This window comes from Cynocephalus volans, chromosome 4, assembly GCF_027409185.1.
Source record: "Cynocephalus volans isolate mCynVol1 chromosome 4, mCynVol1.pri, whole genome shotgun sequence".
Taxonomy (NCBI): Eukaryota; Metazoa; Chordata; class Mammalia; order Dermoptera; family Cynocephalidae; genus Cynocephalus; species Cynocephalus volans.
In genome coordinates this window covers 32639800-32664005 of record NC_084463.1, presented here as the reverse complement: position 1 = coordinate 32664005, position 24206 = coordinate 32639800, and the positions used below count along the sequence as shown (strand labels likewise).

Genomic DNA, 24206 nt, shown 5'->3' with positions numbered 1-24206 from the left:
AAACAGAGTCCATCTGTGTTTAAATCACTATTGTTCGGATTTCCTCTTGCTGATATCAAATTTCTTCCCATCATCCTTCAAGTTTTATATTAAATGCAATTTTCTCTGGAAATAATTTAATACTTCTCAATGCTATTGGTTTTCTACATTGCTTGTAACTCTCCCATTAAAATATTTGTCACACTCACTCTTTTTTATAACTGTTTTATAATTGTTTTTTGACTATCTACAGCAGTGGACTGTAATCTTTTTCTATGATATTCTGAATCATCAAGATTATATTTCTAGAGAAGTATTAGTTGAGAAGAATTATGAGCACTTATTAACATCAACTGAAAATCCAAGAATATAACATTCATTAAATCCCAGAATATTTCTTTAATACCTGTGGTCTCATAGGCCTTATCCCAGTTTTGCGAAGATGAGTCAGTAGTGTAAATATAAGAATACAATTTATCAGAATAACAGCCTCAAAGAAAATATTCACATAATTTTCAAAGTACATGTAAAATAAGTAAGAGCATTTGGTAGAGCTCAATAGTAATTTGTGATTTTTTAATCTCAGATAACTGAAAACAAGAGAGAAATTATCTTGTCTATAAAGAGTTATAGGTTAAAATCTACCTCTAATATCAGACTTAGTTGAAAGACTTGAACATATTCCTTTTAAGACTAAAAACAAGAATGACACATCCCATCAGTGATATTGCTAAAGACACTTTCAACGGCTCAGGTCAATATTCTAAGATACTTAAAAAAATAGTAAATGCACAATTCAAAATTATGAAGGAATTCATTGAATGCGTTATACCTTTAACTTGCTATTTCTGGTATATAAGGAATCTGTTTTGTGTGTGTTTAATATAGCGTTGCCAACCAGCCAACTTACTGAACTCTAATCATTATTAATTTGACCTATTCAATTATTCAATGAGTATTTATACAGCCTACAGTAAGACAATGGCATTCTCTTTTAAGTTAGACTAAAAATGATGAATTTGAGAGGTATTAGGAGGGAATGTCCATAGGACTCATTGATTTGATACGGCACTTGAGAAAGAAGAGGGATCAAAGATGCCTCATACGTTTCTGATTGAAAGAACCAAGTCGAGGGAGAAAACATCAACATTCATAGATTAATTTTTCTTGTTTTACTGTCCATTTTACATGGACATGGTTTAATAATTTCTATACTGAGGAAAGAATACTGGGTGGAAAAATGACAAATATGCCTTCAGGAGCATGGATAACCTACTGAGCTGTAAACGGTCCTGATGTACCACACAGTGCGGTGGGACTGAAATTCGTAATGACTATTGCTTGTTCACTGTGGATGCAGAAAGCTACTACTCATCAATAAGAGAATGGCCATTTTCCTTTCTACACAACCAGAGAGAAATGCCTTTAGGAATTAATTGGAAAGTAACCTCCCCGTTTCAAAGACAGGTTGGTTTTTAGCAAAAGATATTCATGGAATTTAAAAGACAACTCTAGTCCACTTCATTATACCCATATAATTCAACTTGATCAACAAAATGTATTGGCGGAAGCAGGTTAAACAAATTTTATTAAATTTAGAAAAATACCAGAATTTTGTGGATAGTTGGCATAACACTACTTAAGAAATAAAGAATTCTTCATTAATTCAGAGAAGTTGTACATGGTAATATATTTTGTATGTTGAAAGCATTTAGACAAATGGAATATTATATCACCAGAGGCTATTTTGCCTGGCTTTGAAGGTCAAAGCCAAGTTAACAAAGTTGAAACAATAAAGAGGCAGATTTTCACCTTAATCTAAGAAAAAATGGTATAATGAAAATATCTGTCCAAATGTGGAGCATTCACCTTAGGAAAAACAAATTGCTTTATACTGTGGAAATGTTCATACATATTTGAATAGCTACTATTCAAAAATATTTTATGAGCATTCTCATAGTGAATGTACAAGGCCGAACGGCCTCTAAGGTACTTCACGACTTGGGGAATCCCCCCCAAAATTGTATGTGAAATTATTTATATTTTACATTTGTGGACTGTGTTAGTCCATTTCTGTTGCTTATAACACAGTACCTGGAACTGGGTAATTTATAAAAAAACAAAATTTATTGCTTATATTTTTAGAGACTGGGAAGTCTTCTTGGTGGTGGCTTTACAGCCGTGCAGGGATTTCACATGGCAGAAAATGGCAGAGCAGAGAGAGATATACTTGTGTGTTCTCCTTTTGAAGCTCTCAGAACCATGCCCTCAGAACCCTCAGAATGCTCAGAACCATGGTTAATCCATTCACTATGGCATGGTCCTGCAGTCTAATCACCTCCCTAAGACCCCACCTTTCAGTAACCATAATAGGATTCCCCACCTTCTTAACACTGTCACAGTGGAGGCCAGGTTTCCAATACCTGGAATTTTAGGGGACACAATTTAAGTTCCAATAGGTTTGGGGTAGACATTCAATCCACAGCACAGACTATAAAGCACTACTTCACCTAACACCATGTTCACAATAACCTCTCAGCCATGTAGAGTGGATGTTTTTATTGCCATTTTTGTTAATATAATGACAATAAAGGAAATTACATGAGTTGGCCATTGTCATGTAGCAAACCTTTGCCAGAGTCAAGATTGGTAACTGTCAACTAATCATCTCAGTTATCTAACCCTTACAGATAAGATATAGAAATATGTTAACATAATAAGTATATTGTCACACTTGAATTAAGCTACTCAGAAATAAGAAAGACATCACCATTTTTTTCAGAATTAAAAGCATCTCATGGCTTGTTTCCATTAAGCACTTTCTACCATCTCTTTAAACTCCTCCTTTTTCCTCACTCTTTCCCTATCACCTTCCTCAGTGCCCCTTTCATATCTTTATTACATAATGTATATATAAAAGGATTTAGAGTGGGAGTGACAATTCCATAGAGTAAGGCCATGAACTTGTCCCTGTCCTGGGAGGTGGCCAAATTGGGCTGCAGATATGTGGCCATAGCAGTGCCATAGAAGAGAAGCACCACCAGCAAGTGGGAAGAGCAAGTCCTGAGAGCCTTTTGGCGTCCTTCAGAGGACCTGATCTTCCACACCGCCTGAGCAATGAAGCCGTAGGAGATAAGAATGAGAGTGAGAGGCACCAGGAGTAAGAATGCACTAAACAAGAAGAGTTCTGTCTGAATGAACGTGATATCCACGCAGGCGAGTTTGAGGAGAACTGGCACTTCACAGAAGACATGGTCTATGACGTTCCTTCCACAAAGGGGAACCTGTGTGATGAGTACAGTCTGCACCAATGAGCTGGTCAAGCCAGTCAGCCATGTCATGGCCACCAATTGCAAACAGATGTGTGGATGCATGAGAATGACATAGTGCAAAGGCCGGCATACCGCCACATAACGGTCAACAGCCATGACCGCAAGAAGGATGCATTCTGTTGAACCCATTGCCAAGGACACATAGAGTTGACCAACACAACCACCATAAGTAATGGTCTTCTCTGAGCTCTGCAAGTTAAACAGCAGCTGTGGGACTGTGCTGGCAGTGTAGCAGAGGTCCATTAAAGACAGGTGGCTGAGGAAAAGGTACATTGGGGTATGAAGCTGGGGATCCAGACGAGCCAAAATAATGATGGCCATATTGCCAAGCAGGGTCAGCAAGTAGGAAATCACGATGATAGCAAAGAGTATCATCTCTAGCAGAGGCTGCCTGGAGAAGCCCAGCAGGAAAAATCCACTGAAGGTGCTGATGTTGGGAATGCCCATTACCTTTCATTGCATTGCTACTAAGACAGAAAACTATATTTGAATATGTAGCTATGTGAATTTGAATGAAAATCCATATTCATCATATTTCCTGGGGGCCAATCTGAAAGATGCAATGAGAACACATGTCTTGCTTTGAGTTGGAAATAACCACTTTAAATTTAAACCTTTACCCCCCCCACCATCTTATGACCACATTCATATATTTTTCCTGCCATCCCTAGGATTGTCATCATTCACTTATTTCATATATTTACAATGTCTAGAACCTTTACTTCTCTTCCATTTCCTTACCTCTGCCTTCAAATGTGCCTATATCTCTCCTATTTTGAAAATTAACAATGCTTTGCAAATTCATTTGTCCCTGCTGTTCTCTACACCTCCTGCTATCATGTCCAAAACAAGACTGTGAAACTATACAGCTCCAGTATCTATATATAATCTGAAGGATCCTTCTCTGATTTCATTGTTGTGTGGGTTGCCTCTGAAGGTAGCCTTTTTCACCCAGTACTGCATTTCTTCATTAAAGCACTTATGTACACAGTTTATTATTAACCACTTTTTGATTTACTCAGTGTTATACATCTGTTTTCTGTGCTTTTGACTTGATGAAACAAGACTCATAAAGCTTTGAAATCATCTCTCAATACCTAATCCAATGAGCTTGACTCACTTCCATTCCACCTCATTACCCTGATCAATAAGATTTGTTGATTTCCATGTTTTATTCTTTAAACTCTATCTGTTTTGAAATGCTAAGGATGTTTTGTTCTTCCTCCAATCTGGAAGCTCTTATCTTTTCTATACTGAGGTTTTTTTTCTTCCTCCTCCTCCCCATTGGGGTTGTTTCTCAATTTTTCTCTTCTGTCAAATCTGTTAACTCTCAACTCTTTCACCCGATCACATCACTTCAATTTGCTACTTGCTAATGCTACCATGGCTATTTCTTCAGTTTATTTAGTCAGTTTGGACTATAAAACTATACCCTACTGTGTCTGTGCATGTCTATGTGCATTATAATACCCACTTTGATTCATTGTGTCCAACAGTGAGCCTAGTCACCCACCCCATAACATGTTGTCATGGCTACCTTAACATTAGTAAATCAACTTTTTCACATGCTTGTTTGAAGGTTCAGAATTATATTTGACTTAACCTTTTCCCTCTTCTGTCTGTAATTATCCTGTCCCAGGACCATCACTGTGAGTCAGATCCTAATAATACATTGCAACATGTCTCATGACTTTTCCAGATCAAAATTTGCAGAAGCTTCTCAGTTCATGAAAGATTGAAATAAAAACTGTTTTACTGGGTGTCTTGCTCTGTGAGCTACTAAGTTTTTGGTTTTGTTTTTGTGGGGTTTTTTGTCTTTACCAATTTATCTGGTTGTGTTTATCTCATACATCCTTACATATCAAATACTTACATATATTCATGTTAGCTTTACCATACATATTACAAGCATCTGGAAGAAAAGAGCTATAAATTCCATCTCCAGGGGCTGTTTCATAGCTGGACAGAAAGACCACTCATGCCTATATAACAAGCATTATCACAAATTTTCTTATCTCTCATTTGCTCTTCTGAAAATCCATTTGTATTTTCTGAAGACATGTATTTATTCTTTACATAGAGGGAAGTGTGTTTCAAAAGCCCCATAGCCAAGCCCTGCATATAAAACAAAAATTCTCTTGAAATGTGGGCTGATCAAATAATTAGTTATCCAAAAACTGAGGGTAGATGCCTGTTATTTCTTTCTTTACCTAAGTAACAATGCTTTCCAATTTTTACCTCCTTTCCCGTCTCTATAAAATCCTTCCTACCAATCTCATCTACATAGCAGCATCAACTAAAATTTCTGATCAAACAATTCACAACTACATACACACACACACACACACACACACACACACACACACACTTCTCACCTTTGACCTCCAATCTCATATTTTCCCACACTTAATTCTAAAAATAAAAATAAAAAATATTTGTCTTTCCATTGTTCGGACTCAATAGCATTTTAACATTAAAACAGGTCTTAGTGAATGTCCTATGTTAACCTAGATATACTAAAACTCACTTACCTACAGAGATTTTTATTCTGAACCCAGTTAGGGAACTCAGAGATGTTGCACCATGCTTGTGGTTTTGTCACAAGGTTTTATCTGCCAGTTTCTGATGGCCAAGGGAAGTTCTTAAACAAGATTATAATATAGAAAAGCAAACAGAATAAAAACACAATTGGCCACTCTGAAAATTAATTACATATTAATTAATATACTCACAATGAACATATCCATATTTTACTTTCACAATAGTATTTTTGAAAACTGGCTTATACTTCCTGGAAATTTAATCTAATTATAACTGCTCCACATGTTTTTTGGGGTTTTTTTGTTTGTTTGCTTTTACAAAATAACACATTTCTATGTTGAAAGAGGAAGAATTATTTATGATGTTTGCATCATATACAAATAATATTGTTTTCCAATTAGCTCTTCCTCCATGACATAGAGGGAATTAACTGGTAATTTTTAATCTCTGAGCAAATGACTTATTTAATCAATTCGCAAAAGAGAAACATGTTTGATAAAGTACTAAATAAAAAACAATCATATTTATTTCTCTCTAATCGGATTAATAACAGAATATTTTATTTAATTTAAAAAGTATTTATTTATTGCAAATGAGCCATAAATAAGCAATTGCCTAGCTCTCCACAGAGTGTTTGTGACGAGACTTGTGGATAAATACTCAGAGATATATGGGCATTATTGCTGCAGTGGTCGACATCTTTTACCTGAAGTCAAAAAGCAGACACCAGAAAAGATCAAACAAATATGCTCCTAAAAAGAATAGAATCTTCTTTTTCTCTAAAATAATGCGAGAGTGAGGAAATCAAAAAGAGGACTACACAGTATATTTACTTGGCTGAGGTCACTTGGGCAAAGGATCCCAAGGAAGCAATTAAATCCTGTTTTCACTAGTGTACAGTTAGCCAGAAATCACTTAGGGAAAAGCATGCTTGTAAAGCAGGATTTTCGTCACTCTGTTTTATTATTTAGTAAGACATTATTGAAGTTTTCAGCATGTAAATAAGATTACCAGACAGAATATGGCATCACTCATGTTCGGAAGCTCTAACATTTTTCAAACCTTGGATCAAGATTCTTCTTCTCCAAATACTCTCCTAACTGCTCCAATAATCCCAATAACTTTATTTTATTTTACTGTATTTATTTTTGGCCACTAAATGAGTCTTAATACATTTAAAAAGACTAAGCTGTAGAAAATATGTTCTCTGACCACAGAAACAGAAGGAGGATTAGAAAATTCACAAATGTGTGGAAATTAAACAACACTCTCCTAAATAAACGATGGATAAAAAAGAAAACCCTCCATTCTCCAACCGTGATCCTGGTGGATCTAAAAAAGAAGTTCCTGGCAAGGGATGCCCTGTACTTCCTAGTCCCCAGGAAGCCTCAGTGCAGCCATTGAGCCCGTTTCCACCAAGGCAAGCTTGTCCTCCTGTTTGTCCATCATGGCCTGGGTTTTTCCCTGGACACCCCCATCCTCGGCCACAAAATGGCAGTGAGTCACCTCCTAGGTCCACTCAGCCTGTGATGACCCTCATCGTCAAAATCCCAAAGTGAGCACCCTAGACCACTCACTGTCTCCTTCTTTGTTCAAAGATACTATTAAAATGTGCTTTTACTTTAAGAAACTTTTTAGTGTGAGTTCTTATATTTTTGCCCACTGTGGATATTGTCAGAATCAAAATGGAGTCACTTGTGTCACATCCTAACAAGAAATAAATAAGTAGAGCTGGAAGGCTGAGAAGGGAGGGCCCTCATGCCACAGGCCAATAACGAGAACTGTTACAAAGACTCTCAGAAAGGCTCACACGTGTAACTTTTCAAGCTGCACCTTGCTATGTGAGTCATAAGGACAGCAAGCCGGATGTACAAGCACACTTGCCTGACACACCATCTCCACTGAGGAACTGGCGTCGACTACTTGGATAAGCTCCTGTAAACAATGTTCCCTTTCTTTCAAATCAAATTACAGGTAGCTTTCCCTTTTGCCTTTAAAAGTCTCCCCTTACCTCAGTGTCCTTTGATATGTCTCTAGTCCCCAGAACCTGCATATTCTAGATATGCACATCTTTCTGTTTATTCCTGATTAACCACTAAACTTATTATTCTTTAAAAAAAAAAAAAAAAGAAGTGCTACATATCAAAATTTATAGGATGCAGGGCTCATGAAGTGCTTAGAGGAAAATTTACACTTGTAAACACCTATATCAAAAAAAATCTCAAATTAGTAATGTAAACTTCTACCTTAAGAAAATAGAAAAAGAGGAACAAACTAAACCAAAGCAAATATATAAGTAGGAAACAACAGAGATTACAACATGAATATATGAAATAGGAAATTATAAAATAATAGAAAAAACCAACAGAACCAAATTTTATTCTGTAAGGATATCAGCAAAATTTGCAGACAGACTGACCAAGAAAAAAGATAGAAGAGCAAAATTGCTAAAATCAGAAATAGAGCATTATTACAATGTCATTATGGCTTTCGGTGGTGGTAAGGTTTAGTTTCTTTCTATTTCTCATTTACATTTTTGTTGTACCAGTGGGTTTTATTCTTTCTTGTGTGTTCATGGTAGTGACTAGCATTTTTCAGATTCCCAATGTAGGACTCCCTTGAGGATTTCTTGCAAGGTTGGTCTTGAGGTGGTAAACTCCTGCAGTTTTTGTTTGTCTGGAAAATACACTATGTTTCCCTCATTTCTGAAGGAGAGCCTTGTTGGGTATAGTATTCTTAGCTGGCAGTTGTCTTTTTTTTTTTGGTATTAATATTTTGAATATATCATCCCATTTTCGTCTGGCTGTAGAGTTTCTATTGAGAAGTCTGCTGTTAGTCTGATGGGGGCTCCCTTACAGGTGACTTGTTTTTCTCTTGCTTCTTTTAAGATTCTCTCTTTGTCTTTGAGCTCTGCCAGTTTGACTATAATGTATCTTGGAGTGGATCTTTTTTAGTTGAATCTGTTTGTGGCTCTTTGAGCCTCACGGATCTTCAAGCCTCGTGGATCTGAAAGTCCATGTCTCTCCCTGTACCTGGGAACTTTTCCATTACTATTGCATTGAATAGGTTTTTCATGCCTTTTCCTTTCTCCTCCCCTTCTGGAACACTCATGATTCCAATGCTTGTATTCCTAAGGTTGCATGCTAGCTCTCTCAGATTTTCTTCACTTTTTAAAATTCTTTTTTCCTTTTTTTTTTCTTCTGTCTGACTGGTTTATTTCAAAAAGACCGTCTTTGAGGTCTGAAATTCTTTCATCTGCTTGTTTTAGCCTGCTGCTTAAGCTATCGGTTGTGTTTCTTATTTCGCTGAATGAATTTTTCAGTTCCATGAGTTCTACTACATTCTTTTTTAAGGTGTTAATCTCTTTGCAAATTTCCTGTGTCATATGTTGGATTTTTTTCTCATTTCATTATGTTGTCTGATTGAGTCTTCTCATATCTCAGTGAGTTTCCCTAAGACTGTGGCTTGGAAATCCTTTTCATTCATTTCAAGGGTTTCCTGCTCTATACGGTCTGGTATTTGAGAAGTACTGTACTCTTTTGGTGGTGTCATATTTTCTTCAGTTTTTGTATTTCTAGTATTTCTGCATTGATGTCTGGTCATATGGTAGAGTGGTCGCTTCTTCTATTACTCTGGAGTGGTCTTTGAGGAGAGAGACATCTTCTTTTTCCAGTCTCTGCTGGAAAGTCTCCTTGTGTCATACAATCAAGTGTCTAGAGGGCCACCTGCATGGTGGTTGTGGCTACTGCTATGGTGTCAAACAACTTTTTTGGTGGCAGTGGCCGTGGTGGTGGCTGTGGTGGGCCACCCATGTTGAAGCTGTGTTTTTGGCATACTCTCTTGCCTGCCTCTGGGTAGGGATGCTGCCTTCAGTTCCTGCCTAGGACTCCAGGCATACTCTATTCTCAATCACTTTAAATGAAGTATGAGAAGTGCAAAAAGTATTACTAGAGGGCCTTGTGTATGTCCATATCATTGGTTACTAGGTTTTATAATAAAACATATTAAAATAAATATGAACTTATTAAAACAGGCTTAACAAAAGCATTTCACAGGAAGGAAAAACTTTTTCTCTCCCTTAACAAAAGACAGAGATCAACAGAAGAAAAAAGGTCTATTTATATGCATATGAAACTAACAGGACAAGTGACTACCTTACTAAATGGTTAAAATTAGAGGCTTATATACCTAGCTAAATAGGGAAAAGGGGGCCGAGCCCGTGGTGCACTCGGGAGAGTGCGGTCCTGGGAGCGCGGTGACGCTCCCGCTGCGGGTTTGGATCCTATATGGGGATGGCTGGTGCACTCACTGGCTGAGTGCCGGTCACGAAAAGGACAATAAATAAATAAATAAATAAATAAACAAACAAACAAATAAATAAATAAATAAATAGGGAAAAGTGAGGTGGGGGAAAGTCTTCTATGTGAAGAACAGATAGGTTTCCTTAGGGAAGATAAGTGGGTTTTTAGAAAACTAAATGAGAGATAAGACAATTTGTGATAATATTTATTTATGTGGGTGTGACTGGTCTTTGTGTCTTCTTCATGGCCCTGAAACTATCCCTAAAGAGGGAATTTATGGCAGCCTCATTTCCAAGAATTTTCTGCTTTTCATCAGATAAAGAAATGTGAGAAGACTTCTTTCTGCATCTGTAGATTCTCAAATTTTTCAACATAAAATAATCTTTATACCAACTCTGGGGTTCCAAGTGGGTTCCCACACATTCAAAAGGAAAACAATGTTCAATGGAATTAATCGGCAAATTAAATTTAATCACAACACTGAGAGTGATAAAGAAAAAAACTTCAAACAATATCGGTATATAAGTTTTAGACAAAACCCAACTAGGAAGATGATGGGGGTGTCACATTTGTCTCCCTCTGTGAGAGAAGTATACATTTAGAAGAAGCAAATGGAAGAAATTCTAGAAATGCCCTGACACACACACACTATGCTCACCTGTCACTTTCCTTTTTTTTTTTTTTTAATTTTATTTTGTCGATATACATTGTAGCTGATTAATGCTCCCCATCACCAAAACCTCCCTCCCTTCTCCCTCCCCCCCTCCCCCCCAACCATGTCCTTTCTGTTTGTTTGTTGTATCAACTTCAAATAATTGTGGTTGTTATATCTTCTTCCCCCCCCCCCCCCCGGTTTGTGTGTGTATGTGTGTATGTGTGTGTGTGAATTTATATATTAATTTTTAGCTCCTGTCACTTTCCTAAGAGACTCTCCTGAGCTTCCTAGTAACAGATGCTCTCCACTTGATCAAAGGCATATCACCCTGTATGTTCCTGGCTTCTGAAAATTTTCTGGCTCTGACTCCTGGAACTATCCATTTAACTGTAGATTATCTCATCCATGCAATAATAAACTCCTTTAAATCAATGGGTGTGAATGTGCATTTTATCTTCCAAATCTGGAGTTATTTTAGAATTATTATCACCTTTAATTTTAAATTTTGTTGAATCATGATCAGAAAACTGAAACAGAGTATTTTTTTAAACTGTTAGTAATTTTAATATATTTTTTTTTAATCAACATTACTATCTATAATTCTATACTTATATTGTTATGTTTGGGTAAGGTTTTGTTAGAAGTTGTGAACTATAAACTAACTTGACAAATAAACACATTGTAACCTACTCTTATTTTTTTATTGGTTATGAATGTTCATGAGGTACAAAGCTGACTGTCACCACTCCTGCTCAAGATGTGATGGCCAGAACCATATGGGAAGCACGCCCATTACCAAAAATTGTGATTGTCACCCCTTGCCCTCCACCCAATTATTCCTGACCTCCCACCCCATCCCGTTTTACCCCACTCCACTCTGTATCCCTAGGTCTGCTCTCTCCCTCTGCAAGTCCAACACACCATTGTGGTCTTTCTTTCCTTCCTTCTTTCTGTCTTAGCTCCCACTTATGAATGAGCACATATGGTATTTTTCCCCCTGTGCTTTGCTTATTTCACTCAACATAAGTTTATCCAACCACAACCATGTTGTTGCAAATGGGAGAATTTCATTCTTATTTATAGCAGAGCAGTATTCTATGGTGTATATATACATTTTCCTTATCCAATCCTCCCTTGATGGACATTTAGGTTGGTTCCATATCTTGGCTATTGTGAACAGAGCTGTGATGAACATGGGAATGCAGGGATCCCTTTGATGTGATGCTTTCCATTCCTTTGGGTCTATACCCAGAAGTAGGATTGCTGGATTGTATAGAAGATCTGTCTGTCATTGTTTGAGAAACATCCATACTGTTTTCCATAGTGGCTGTACTAATTTGCAGTCCCACCAACAGTGCAGGAGTGTTCCCTTCTCTCCACGTGCTCACCACCATTTGTCATTCTCCATCTTTTTGACTATAGCCAGTCTAACTGGGGTGAGGTGAAATCTCAGTGTTGTTTTAATTTGCATTTCCCTGATGGCTAGTGATGGTGAGCATTTTATCATGTACCTGTTGGCCATTTGTATGTCTTCCTCTGAAAAATGTCTATTCAGCTCCTTTGGGCTTACTTTCTTGATTTCTCTTTCTATTAGTTCATTATTGGTGAATATGAATGCAACTGATTTGAGGGCATTTATTTTGCATCCTGCAACGTTACTGAAATTATTAACCAGCTCTAGGAGTTTTTTGATAGAATCTTTAGGTTTTTCTCTATATAGTATCATGTCATCCACAAACAGGGACAGTTTGATTTCATCTTTTCCAGTCTGGATGTCCTTTATTTCTTTCTCTTGCCTGATTTCTCTGGCTAGTACCTCCAGTACTTATGTGAAATAGAAGTGGTGAGAGTGGGCATCCTTGTCTTGATCCTGTTCTTAAGGGAAAAGTCTTCATTTTTTTCCCATTCAGAATGATACTGGTAGCAGGCTTGTCATAGATGGCTTTTATTGTGTTGAGATACTTTCTTTCTATAGCTAATTTGTTGAGAGTATTTATCATGAAGGAATGTTGTATTTTGTAAAATGCTTTTTCAGAGTCTATTGAGATAATTATATGGTTTTTGTCCTTGAGTTTGTTGATGTGATGTATCACGTATATTGACTTTCATATGTTGAACCATCCTTGCATCCTTGGGATGAATCCCACTTCATTGTGGTTTATAATTTTTTTAATGTATTGATTCATTCTGATTGCTAATATTTTGTTGAGGATTTTTGCATCTATGCTCATCAAGAATATTGGCCTGTAATTTTCTTTTTTGTTGTTGTTGTGTTTTTGTCTGGTTTTGGTATCAGAATTATGTTGGTCTCTTAAAATGAGTTTGGGAATGTGGCTTCTGTTTTGATTTTTTGGAATTGTTTGAGGAGAATTGGTATTAATTCCTCTTTAAAGGTTTGATAGAATTCAGCTGTAAAGCCATCTGGACTTTGGCTTTTCTTTGTTGGAAGATTGCCACTTCAATCTCATCGCTTGTTATTGGTCTGTTCCAGTTTTCTATCTCTTCCTGGTTCAGTCTGGGTAGTTTCTGTGTGTTCAGAAACTTATCCATATCTTCTAGGTTTTCATATTCATTGTCATACAGTTGTTTATAATACTCTCTATTGATTCTTCATATATTTTGAGGTATCGGTTGCTATGTTTTCATTTCTGATTTTCGTTATTTGGGTCTTCTCTCTTCCATTTTTGGTTAACTTAGCTAATGGTTTGTCTATTTTATTTATCTTCTCAAAAAAAACTTTTTATTTTGTTAATTTTCTCTATTGCCTTTAGGGTCTCTATTTCTCTATTTCATTTAGTTCTGCTCTGATCTTAATTATTTCCTTGCATCTGCTACCTTTAAGATCAGATCGTGGTTGTTTTTTCTATTTCTTTGAGGTGTAGCATTAAGTTGTTTATTTGAAATCTTTCCATTCTTTTGTTGTAAGTGTTTATTGCAATAAATTTCTCTCTTCGTACTGCTTTTGCAGTATCCCACAGGTTTTGGTATGATGTGTCATTATTTTCATTAATTTCAAGAAACTTTTTCATTTCTTGTTTAATTTCTTCTTGGGCCCATAGGTCATTCAGGACCCTACTATTTAGTTTCCATGTATTTGTATAGTTTCCAAAGTTTTGCTTATTATTAATTTCCGGTTTTAGCCCATTGTGTTCTGAAAAGATACTTTGAGTGATTTCAATTTTTTAAAATTTGCTGAGACTAGATTTGTGGCCTAATATGTGGTCTATCCTGGAGAATGTTCAATATGCTGATGAGAAGAAAGTATAATCCTTTGTTTTTGGCCGAAATGTTCTGTATATATCTGCCAGTTCTGGTGGTCTAAGGTGTAGTTTAAATCCTGTGTCTTTTTGTTGATTTACTATCTGGAAGATCTGGCCCATACTGAGACAGGGGTGTTCTGGTCACCCACTATTAACATATTAGGGCCTATTTCCTTTTTTGGTCTAAGAGTGTTTGCTTTATATATCTACATGCTCCGGTATTGGCTGTGTTCATATTTATGATTCTTATGTCTTCTGTCTGGATAGATCCTTTTGTCATTATATAGTGGCCTTCTTTGTCTCTTTTTATGTTTTTTGGTTTAAAGTCTATCTTATCCAATGTAAGAATTAGCTACTCCTGCTTGTTTTGAGTTTCCATTTACATGGTATATCTTTCTCCATCCCTTCACTTTTAGTCTGTGTGTCTCTTTACAGGTGAGGTGGGTCTCTTGAAGATGGCATATAGTTGTCAATTAGTCTGTGTCTTTTGAAAGGGGAGCTGAATCCATTCACATTTAGGGTAGTCATTGACAAGTATTGTTTAATTCCATGCATTTAATTGCTTTTTGTTTAGATGATTTAAATATCTTTTGATCATTACTTCCCCTTTTATTCCTCCTCTTCAATGTTAGTTGGAAATTTAAGGTGCCATGATTTAGCTTCTTTCTCTCTCTCACTGGCATTTTTGTTTTAATCGTGGGTTTTGCTCTTTCTTGTATATTCATGATACTGATCATAATCATTCAGATTCCAGATGAAGGACTCCCTTGAGAATTTCTTGCAGGGCTAGTCATGTGGTGGTGAACTCTTACAATTTTTGTCTGTGAAATACACTATTTCTCCCTCATTTCTGAAGGAAATCCTTGCTAAGTAAAGAATTCTTGGCTAGCAGTTTTTTTCTTTTAGTATTTTGAATATATCATTTCACTTTCTTCTGGCTTGTAGGATTTCATTAGAGAAGACTGCTGCTAGTCTCATGCAGGTTCCCTTACAGCTGACTTGATGCTTTTCTCTTGCTGTTTTTCAGATTCTCTCTTTGTCTTTGAGTTTTGTACATTTTACTATAACATTTCTTGGGGAGGATCTTTTTGGGTTGAATATGTTTGGGGACCTTTGAGCTTCCTGGATCTGAAGGTCTGTCTCTCTCCCTACACTTGGGAAGTTTTCTGTTACTATTTCCTTGAATAAGTTTTCAATACCTTTTCCTTCCCCCCCCCCCTTCTAGAAAACCACAAGTGTGGTTGAGGTTGTCTGCTATCTCTCTTAGATTTTCTTCATTATTTTTAATTCTTTTTTATTTTCTCTGCCTGGGTTATTTCAAAAAGACCATCTTTGAGATCAGAAATTCATTCTTCTGCTTGTTCTAGCCTGCTGCTCAAGCTTTCTGTTGTGCTTTTTTTTTTTTTTATTGAGTGGACTTTTCATTTCTAGGAGTCCTGCCACACTCTTTTTTAAGGTATTAATCTCTCTGTAAATTTCCTCCTTCATATTCTGGATATTTTGACTTGTTTCCTTGTGTTCTCTAATTATGTCTTCCTTTATCTCTTTGAGTTTTCTTAAGATTATTGCTCTGAATCCCTTTTCATACATTTCAGGGATACCCTGTTCGACAGGGTCAGAAATCTGAGCATTACTCTATTCCTTCGGTGTTGTCATATCTTCTGTGTTTGTAGTTCTAGTATTTTTTCATTGATGTTTGGTCATCTGGTAGAGGACTTGCTTCTTCTCTTTCTTTGGGGTTGGCTATCAGGATAAAGGTTTTTTCATATATTTGCAGGTGCTACTGGTGACTCTTCTTATATTAATGTAGTCAAGTGTGTGGCAGGATGCCTGTAAATGGTCCTGGCTGCTACTGTGATGATGAACTGTTCTTGCGGTGATAGTATGTGTGGCAGTAGCTATATTACACCACCTCGTCTCCTACTCCTGAATCCATGGCCATAGATTGAGCCCCAGTGCCACACAGGTCTCAGCTCACCTCAGCACCTGCTGGGTCTGTGGGTGCTTCCCTGAGGGGCCTTAGACTGAGCCCCCAGTGCCATGTGTGTCCTGGTTCACCTCGGCACCTGCTGGGCCTATGGGCACTTCCCTCCAGGGCCTAAGACTGAGCCCCAGTGCTGCACGCGTTTGAGCTCACCTCAGCAACTGCTGTGGCTGTGGGTGCTTCCCTCCAGGGTTTAAGACTGAGCCCCAATGTCACACGGGTCTCAGCTCACCTCAGCGGCTGCTGTGGCTGTGGGCACTTCCCTCCCCTCTGGACCTTAGACTCCGTAACCTACTCTTGTTTCAAATAGCCAAGACTCAACCAGTCAGGCAGCCAACTGTTCAAACAAGGCTCAAATAAGGCAAACACCAATCTGTAATGAATCTAGCTGTTTCTGTAATGAATCTAGCTGTTTCTGTAACTCACTTTTATTTCCTGTGCATCACTATACTTTTTCTGTCTATAAATGAGATCCAAACCTGCACCTGCCCAGTGGTCACTCTGAAAATATTCTTGTTCTGCGGCTCATTCATTCACAAATTAATCTTTGCTCAATTAAACTTTGTTAAATTTACTTTGTATCAACTTTTTCTTTTAGACCGAGTGGGTGCCTCAGGGAAAACCAATGCTGTGTGCCAACTCTGGTGTTGCTGCAGGCCCAAACCTGAGCCCTGGAGAGGTCCACTCACTGACCAAGCTGGTGCCCAGGTGAGTGCCAGTCCCATGCATTGGCCCCAATGCTGCTGAAGGCCCACACCCAAGACCCAGAGGGTCACCCACCAAACCTGTTGAGCACTGTACTGCACACTGATCCCAGTGCTGCCAAAGGCCCACTTATGAGCCCTAGAGAGGCCCACTCACTGACCAAACAGGAGCGGAGACAGCTCACCACACACTCAACTGCATTGATACATTAAGAGTCACAAACAGAGCCTACAAAAAGAGGAGGAAGTCTTTCCCTTCATAGCCCACTCCAGAGTAATAGAAGAAATCAGTGTCCTCCCAGATGGCCAAACATCAGCATAAAAATACTAGACCTACAAATATACAAGAAGATATCACACCACCAAAGGAATAAAGTTATTCTCAACTACCAGACCTCATACAGCAGGAAGCCACTGAGATGTCTGAAAGGAATTCCCAGCACTGACCTTAAGAAAACTCGAAGAGATAAGAGAAGAATCAAATAGACAACACAATGAAACAAGAAAAAAATATCAAGGATACTAAGGAGGAAATTTTCAAAAAGATTAATAACTTTAAAAAGACTGCAGGAGCCCAGCCCAGGAGACCCAATTGGCAAGATAGTCCACCCCACCCCCCTGGACCTGGAGGGAGACACCAGGTCCCCGAGGCACACCCTGCTGAGAGGTGAGCCCAGCCCAGGACACCCGAACAGTGGAGCAGCCCGCCCTTCCGCCTGGACCCAGAGGGAGATGTCAGGTCCCCCTGGCACACCCTGCCGAGACGTGAGTCATATGGCTCATTCTGAATTCACAGATTCTAGAACAGGACCCAAGGTGATGTAATAGCCACTACCGCACCTACTCTCAAACAAGGACCATGCACCACCACAGTAGCAGCCAAGGCCACTCTACAGGCAACCTATGGCTCACTCGACTACACTGATAGAAGAAGAGTCACCAGTAAAGCCTGCAAATAGAGGAAGAAATCTTGACCCTCATAGCCAACCTCAGTGTACTAGAAGAAGCAAACCCTCTACCGAAAGACTAAACATCAGTGAAAAAAATACAACTACTTATAAACAAGAGGTATGACACCACCAAAGGAATACAGCAATAATGAAATTTCAGACTCCATGTAACAGGGAATCCTTGAAATGTCTGAAAAAGAATTCAGAGCAATGATCTTACGAAAACTTAAAGAAATAAAAGAAGACTCCATTGAAGAACACAATGAAATAAGACAAAATATCCAGAACATGAAGGAGGAAATCTACAGAGATTAATACCTTAAAAAGGAGTGTAGCAGAACTCCTAGAAATGAAAGATTCACTCAGTGAAATAGAAAACACAGCAGAGAGCTTGAGAATTAGGGTAAAGCAAGCAGAAGAAAGAATATCAGATCTCAAAGATGGTCTTTTTGAAATAACCCAGACAGACAAAATAAAAGAAAAAAGAATTTAAAATAATGAAGAAAAGCTAAGAGAGATATCAGACAACCTCAAGCACTCTAACATCTAAATTTTGGGTATTCCAGAAGGGGAAGAGAAGGGAAAAGGTATTGAAAACCTATTCAAGGAAATAGTAACAGAAAACTTCCCAACTGTAGGGAGAGAGACAGACCTTCAGATCCAGGAAGCTCAAAGATCCCCAAACATATTCAACCCAAAAAGATCCTCCCCAAGGCACATTATAGTAAAATTTTCAAAACTCAAAGACAAAGAATTTGAAAAACAGCAAGAGAAAAGCATCAAGTCACCTTTAGGGGAGCCCCCATCAGACTAACAGCAGACTTCTCAACCAAAACCCTACAAACCAGAAGACAGTGAGATGATATATTCAAAATACTAAAAGAAAAAAGTTTCTAGCCAAGAATTCTCTACCCAGCAAGGCTATCCTTCCAAAATGAAGAACATATAGTATATTTCTCAGACAAACAAAAAGTGCAGGAGTTCACTACCACACAACCAGCCTTACAAGAAATTCTGAAAGGAGTACTGGGTCTGGTACCTGAAAAACAACCATCACTACTATGAATACTCAAAATAGAACAAAACCCCACTAGTAAAGTAAAATGTGAACAATAAAGAGAGAAAAAAAGTTTATCCACTATTCCAAGGAAACAACAAACACAGAAGACAATCAGTAAATCAGAAAGAAAGGAACAAAAGATATTTAAAACATCCAAAAAAAAATCAATATAATGCTGGGAGTAAATCAATGCCCATCAATAATAACTGTTAATGTAAAAGATTTGAATCCCCAATTCAAAAGACACAGACTGACTGATTGAATTAAAAAGATGGACCCAACAGTATGCTGCCTTCAAGAGACTCACCTCACCTGTAAAGACACACATAGGCTAAGAGTGAAAGGATGGAAAAACATATACCATGCAAATAAAAATGAAAAACGACCTAGAGTAGCTATTTTAATATCAGATAAAATAGACTTTAAACCAAAAACTGTAAAAAAGATAAAGAAGGCCACTATATAATGATAAAGGGATCGATCCAACAAGAAGACATAACAATCATAAATATTCATGCACCCAACATCAGAGCACTCAGATTTATAACACAAACACTGTTAAACCTAAAGAAAGAGATAGACAATAATACCATAATAGCTGGGGTTCTGAACACCCAACTCTCAACATTGGAAAGATCATCTATGCAAAAAATCAACAGAAACACAAGACCTGAACAACACTTGAGACCAATTGGACTTGGCACATATATACAGAACATTTCATCCAACAACCTCAGAATATTCATTCTTTTCATCAGCACATAGAACATTCTCCAGGATAGACCACATGTTAGGTCACAAATCGAGTCTCAACAAATTCAAAAACATTGGAATTATTCCATGTATTTTTTCAGACCACACAGATTAAAACTAGAAATCAATGACACATGAAACTCTGGAAACCATACAAATACATGGAAATTAAACAACATTCTACTTAATGACACGAGTCCAAGAATAAATTAAACAGGAAACCAAAAAATTTATTGAAAATAATGACACATCATACCAAAACCTGCGGGATACTGCAAAATCAGTACTAAGGTGGAAACTTACTGCACTAAATGCTTATTTCAGAAGAATGGAAAGATGGCAAGTAAACAACCTAGCACTTTACCTTAAAGAATTGAAAAACAAGAACAATCCAAACCCAAACTTAGTAGATGGAAAGAAATAATAACAGAGCAGAACTAAATGAAATAGAAACACAGAAAATGATACAAGATCAATGAAACAAAATGTTGGTTTTTTGAAAAGATAAATAATATTGGCAAACCATTAGCAAGGCTAATTTAAAAAGGAAGAGGAGACACAGCAAAAATTAGAAATGAAAAAGGTAATATTAAACCTGATATCTCAGAAATATAAGCAATCATTAGAGACTACTATAAACAACTATATGCCAACAAATTTGAAAATCTGTAGGAAATGGATAAATTTCTGGACACACACAAACTACCAATTCTGAGCCAAGAAGACATAGAAAATCTGAACAGTCAAATAACAAAGAGATTGAAGCTGTTATCAGGAGTCTCCCAACAAAGAAAAGCCCAAGACCAGACGGCTTCACTGCACAATTCTACCAAACCTTTAAAGAAGAATTAATACCAATTCTCTACAAACTATTCCAAAAAAATGAAACAGAGGCTATTCTCCCAAACTCTTACTATGAGGCAAACATCACCCTGATACCAAAACCAAAAAAAGATACAACAAAAAAAGAAAACCACAGGCCAATATCTTTGATGAATATAGATACAAAAATCCTCAGTAAAATACTAGCTCATAGAATACAGCAATGCATACATAAAATTATACACCATGATCAGTCAGATTCATCCCAGGGAATGCAAGGTTGGTTTAAATATGCAAATCAATAAATGTGATACATCACATCAATAAAATCAAAGACAAAAACTATATGATCATCTCTATAGATTCTGAAAAGCATTTGACAAAATTCAACATTTGCTCATGATAAAGACTCTCTATAAATTGGGTATAGAATGAAAGTATCTCAACACAATTAAAGCCATATATGACAAACCCATTGCCAATATCATCCTGAATGCAGAAAAATTGAAAGCTTTCCCCTTAAGAACAGGAATAAGACAAGGATTCCCACTCTCACCAGTCCTGTTCAACATCCTGTTGGAAGTACTAGCCAGAGCCATCAGGGAAGAGAAGGAAATAAAGAGAATCCAGATTTTTGTGCATTGATTTTATATCCTGAAACTTTGAAGATGACATGATCCTATATATTGAACAGCCTAAAGACTCTACAAAAAAATCTCTTAGTATTAATAAATGATTTCAGCAAAGTTATAGGATATAAAATCAACACACAAAAATCAGTAGTATTTCTATATTCTAACAATGAACTGGCAGAAAAAGAAATCAAGAAAGCTAGCCCATTTACAACCACCACCAAAAAAATAAAATACCTAGGAATAAATTTAACTAAGGATGTGAAAAATCTCTTCAATGAGAAGTTCAAACAACTGTTGAGAGAAATTAAAGAGGACACAAGAAGATGGAAAGATATCCCATGCTCTTGGGTTGGAAGAATTAACATTGTGAAAATATCCATATTACCCAAAGTGATCTACAGGTTCAATGCAATTCCCATCACCCAATAACATTTTTCTCAGAATTGGAAAAACAATCCTAACATCCATATGGAACAACAAAAGACCATGAATAGCCAAAGCTATCCTGAGCAAAAAAATAAAGCCAGAGACATAACACTACCTGACTTTAAACTATACTACAAAGCTGTAGTAACCAAAATGGCATGGTACTGGTATAAATTCAGACACACGGACCAGTAGAACAGAATAAGTAATACAGAAATCAAACCATGCACCTACAGCCATCTGATCTTTGGCAAAGGAACCAAGACTACACACTGGGGAAGAGACTGCCTCTTCAGTAAATGGTGCTGGGAAAATTGGATATTCATATGTAGGAGAATGAAACTAGACCTGTACATCTCACCATATACCAAAATCAACTCAAAATGGATTAAAGAATTAAATATATGCCCTAAAACAATAAAACCTCTTAAAGAAAATATAGCGAAAACACTTCAGGAAGCAGGATTGGGCACAGAGCTTGTGAATATGACCCCAAAAGCACAGGCAACCAAAGGATAAATAAAGAAATGGGATTATATTAAACTAAAAAGCTTCTCCACAGGAAAAGAAACAATACAGACTGAAAAGACAACCAACAGAGTGGGAGAAAATATTAGCAAAATATACATCTGACAAAGGATTAATATCCAGAATATACAAGGAACTCAAACAACTTAACAGCAAAAAAACAAGTAACCCAATTGAAAAATGGGCAAAGGAGCTGAATAGGCATTTCTCAAAGGAAGAGATATGAATGGCCAAAGACACATGAAAAACTGCTCAACATCACTCAGCATTCAGGAAATGCAAATCAAAACCACTTTGAGATACCATCTCACTCCAGTTAGGATGGCTAATATCCAAAGGACAGAGAATGAAAAGTGCTGATGGGGATGTGGAGAAAAAGGAACCCTCCTACACTGTTGGTGGGACTGCAGAATGGTGCAGCCTCTATGGAAAATGTTATGGAGGTTCCTCAAACAATTGCAGATGGATCTACCATATGACCCAGCTATCCCACTGCTGGTAATATGCCCAGAGGAATGGAAATCATCATGTCAAAGCATTAACTGTTCTCCCATGTTTATTGCAGCACTATTTACAATAGACAAGATTAGGAACCAGCCTAAATGCCCATGATTGGATGATTGGATAAGGAAACAGTGGTATATCTACACAATGGAATACTACTCTGCTATTTTTTTAAAAATGAAATACTACCATTATTAGCATGGATGGACTTAGAGAAAATTATATTAAATGAAATAAGCCAGGCACAGAAAGAGAAATACCACATGTTCTCAGTCATTTGTGGGAGCTAATAAAAATGAATAAGTAAATATACAAATGAATGGGAGTGGGGAAGAAGATACAACAATCACAATTCCTTGATTTTGTTAAGATAAGTGAACAGAAACGATATTGATGGGGTGGGGGGAGAAGGAGGGAGGAAAAGGAGGAATTGGTAAATGAACATGAAAATCCACTATATTGTATATTGATAAATTAAAATAATTTTTAAAGAAAGAAAATCAAGAACAAAAACCATATTATCATCTCAATAGATGCATAAAAGTTACTTGACAAAATTCAACATAACTTCATGATAAAGACTCTCAGCAAATTAGGTATAAAAGAAAATTATCTCATCACAATAAAAGCCATTTATGAATAACCTATTGCCAATATCACCCTGAATAGTGAAAAGCTGAAAGCTTTTCCCTTAAGAAGTTTGTTCCTTCTTAAGAAAAGCTTGTTAAGCCTTTTTCTTATGAAAAGCTTGTTCCTTAAGGAACAAGACAAGGATGCCCACTCTCACCACTCCTGTTTAATATAGTATTGCAAGTACTAGCCAGAGCAATCAGGCAAGAGAAGGAAATAACGAGCATCCAGATTGAAAAGAATGAAGTCTACTTTACTTGTTTGCAGATGACATGATCTTATATATAGAAAAACCTATAGACTCTACCAAAAACCTCTTAGAGCTGATTAACAATTTCAGTAATGTTGCCAGATATAAAATCAACACCCAAAAATCGGTAGCATTTTTGTACTCCAGTAACGAACTAGCAGAAAAATGAATCAAGAAAGCAAGCCCACTTAAAATAGTCACCAAAAATAAAGTAAAATACCTAGGAATCAATTTATCCAAGGAAGTGAAAGATCTCTAGGATGAGAACTACAAAATGCTACTGAAAGAAATTAAGGAGGACACAAAAAGGTGGAAAAACATACATGATCTTGGATGGGAAGAATTAACATCATGAAAATGTCCATGCTCCCTAAAGCAGTCTACAGATTCAATGCAATCTCCATCAAAATACCAGTGGCATTCTTCACAGAAATAGGAAAAGCAATCCTAACATTCATATGGAACAAGAAAAGACCTCAAGTAGCCAAAGCAATCCTGAGCAAAAAGAAAAAAGTCGGAGGCATAACACTACCCAACTTCAAATTATATTACATAGCTACTGTAACTATAAAACCGAACACTTGAATCAATGGAACAGAATAAAAACCCTGAAATCAACCCACATACTTACAGCCTACTGATCTTTGACAAAGGCAACAAAAACAAACATCGGGGAAAAGACTGCCTCTTCAGTAAATGGTGCTGGGAAAATTGGACATCCATATTCAGAAGAATGAACCTGGACCAGTACCTCTTACCACAATCCAAAATCAACTCAGAATGGATAAAAGACTTAAATATAAGACCCCAAACCTTAAAATTGCTTAAGGAAAATATAGGGGAAACACTCCAGGAAGTAGGATGGGGCAAAGACTTTTTGAATAAGACCCCA

At 37.1% G+C, this 24206-nt stretch overlaps 1 pseudogene; it reads right to left on the bottom strand.

Annotated features, from left to right (window-relative positions):
• Positions 1-2831: 2831 nt before the first annotated feature.
• On the bottom strand, positions 2832-4479 carry LOC134376949 (olfactory receptor 2G6-like; annotated as a pseudogene).
• Between the last annotated feature and the right edge of the window lie 19727 nt (positions 4480-24206).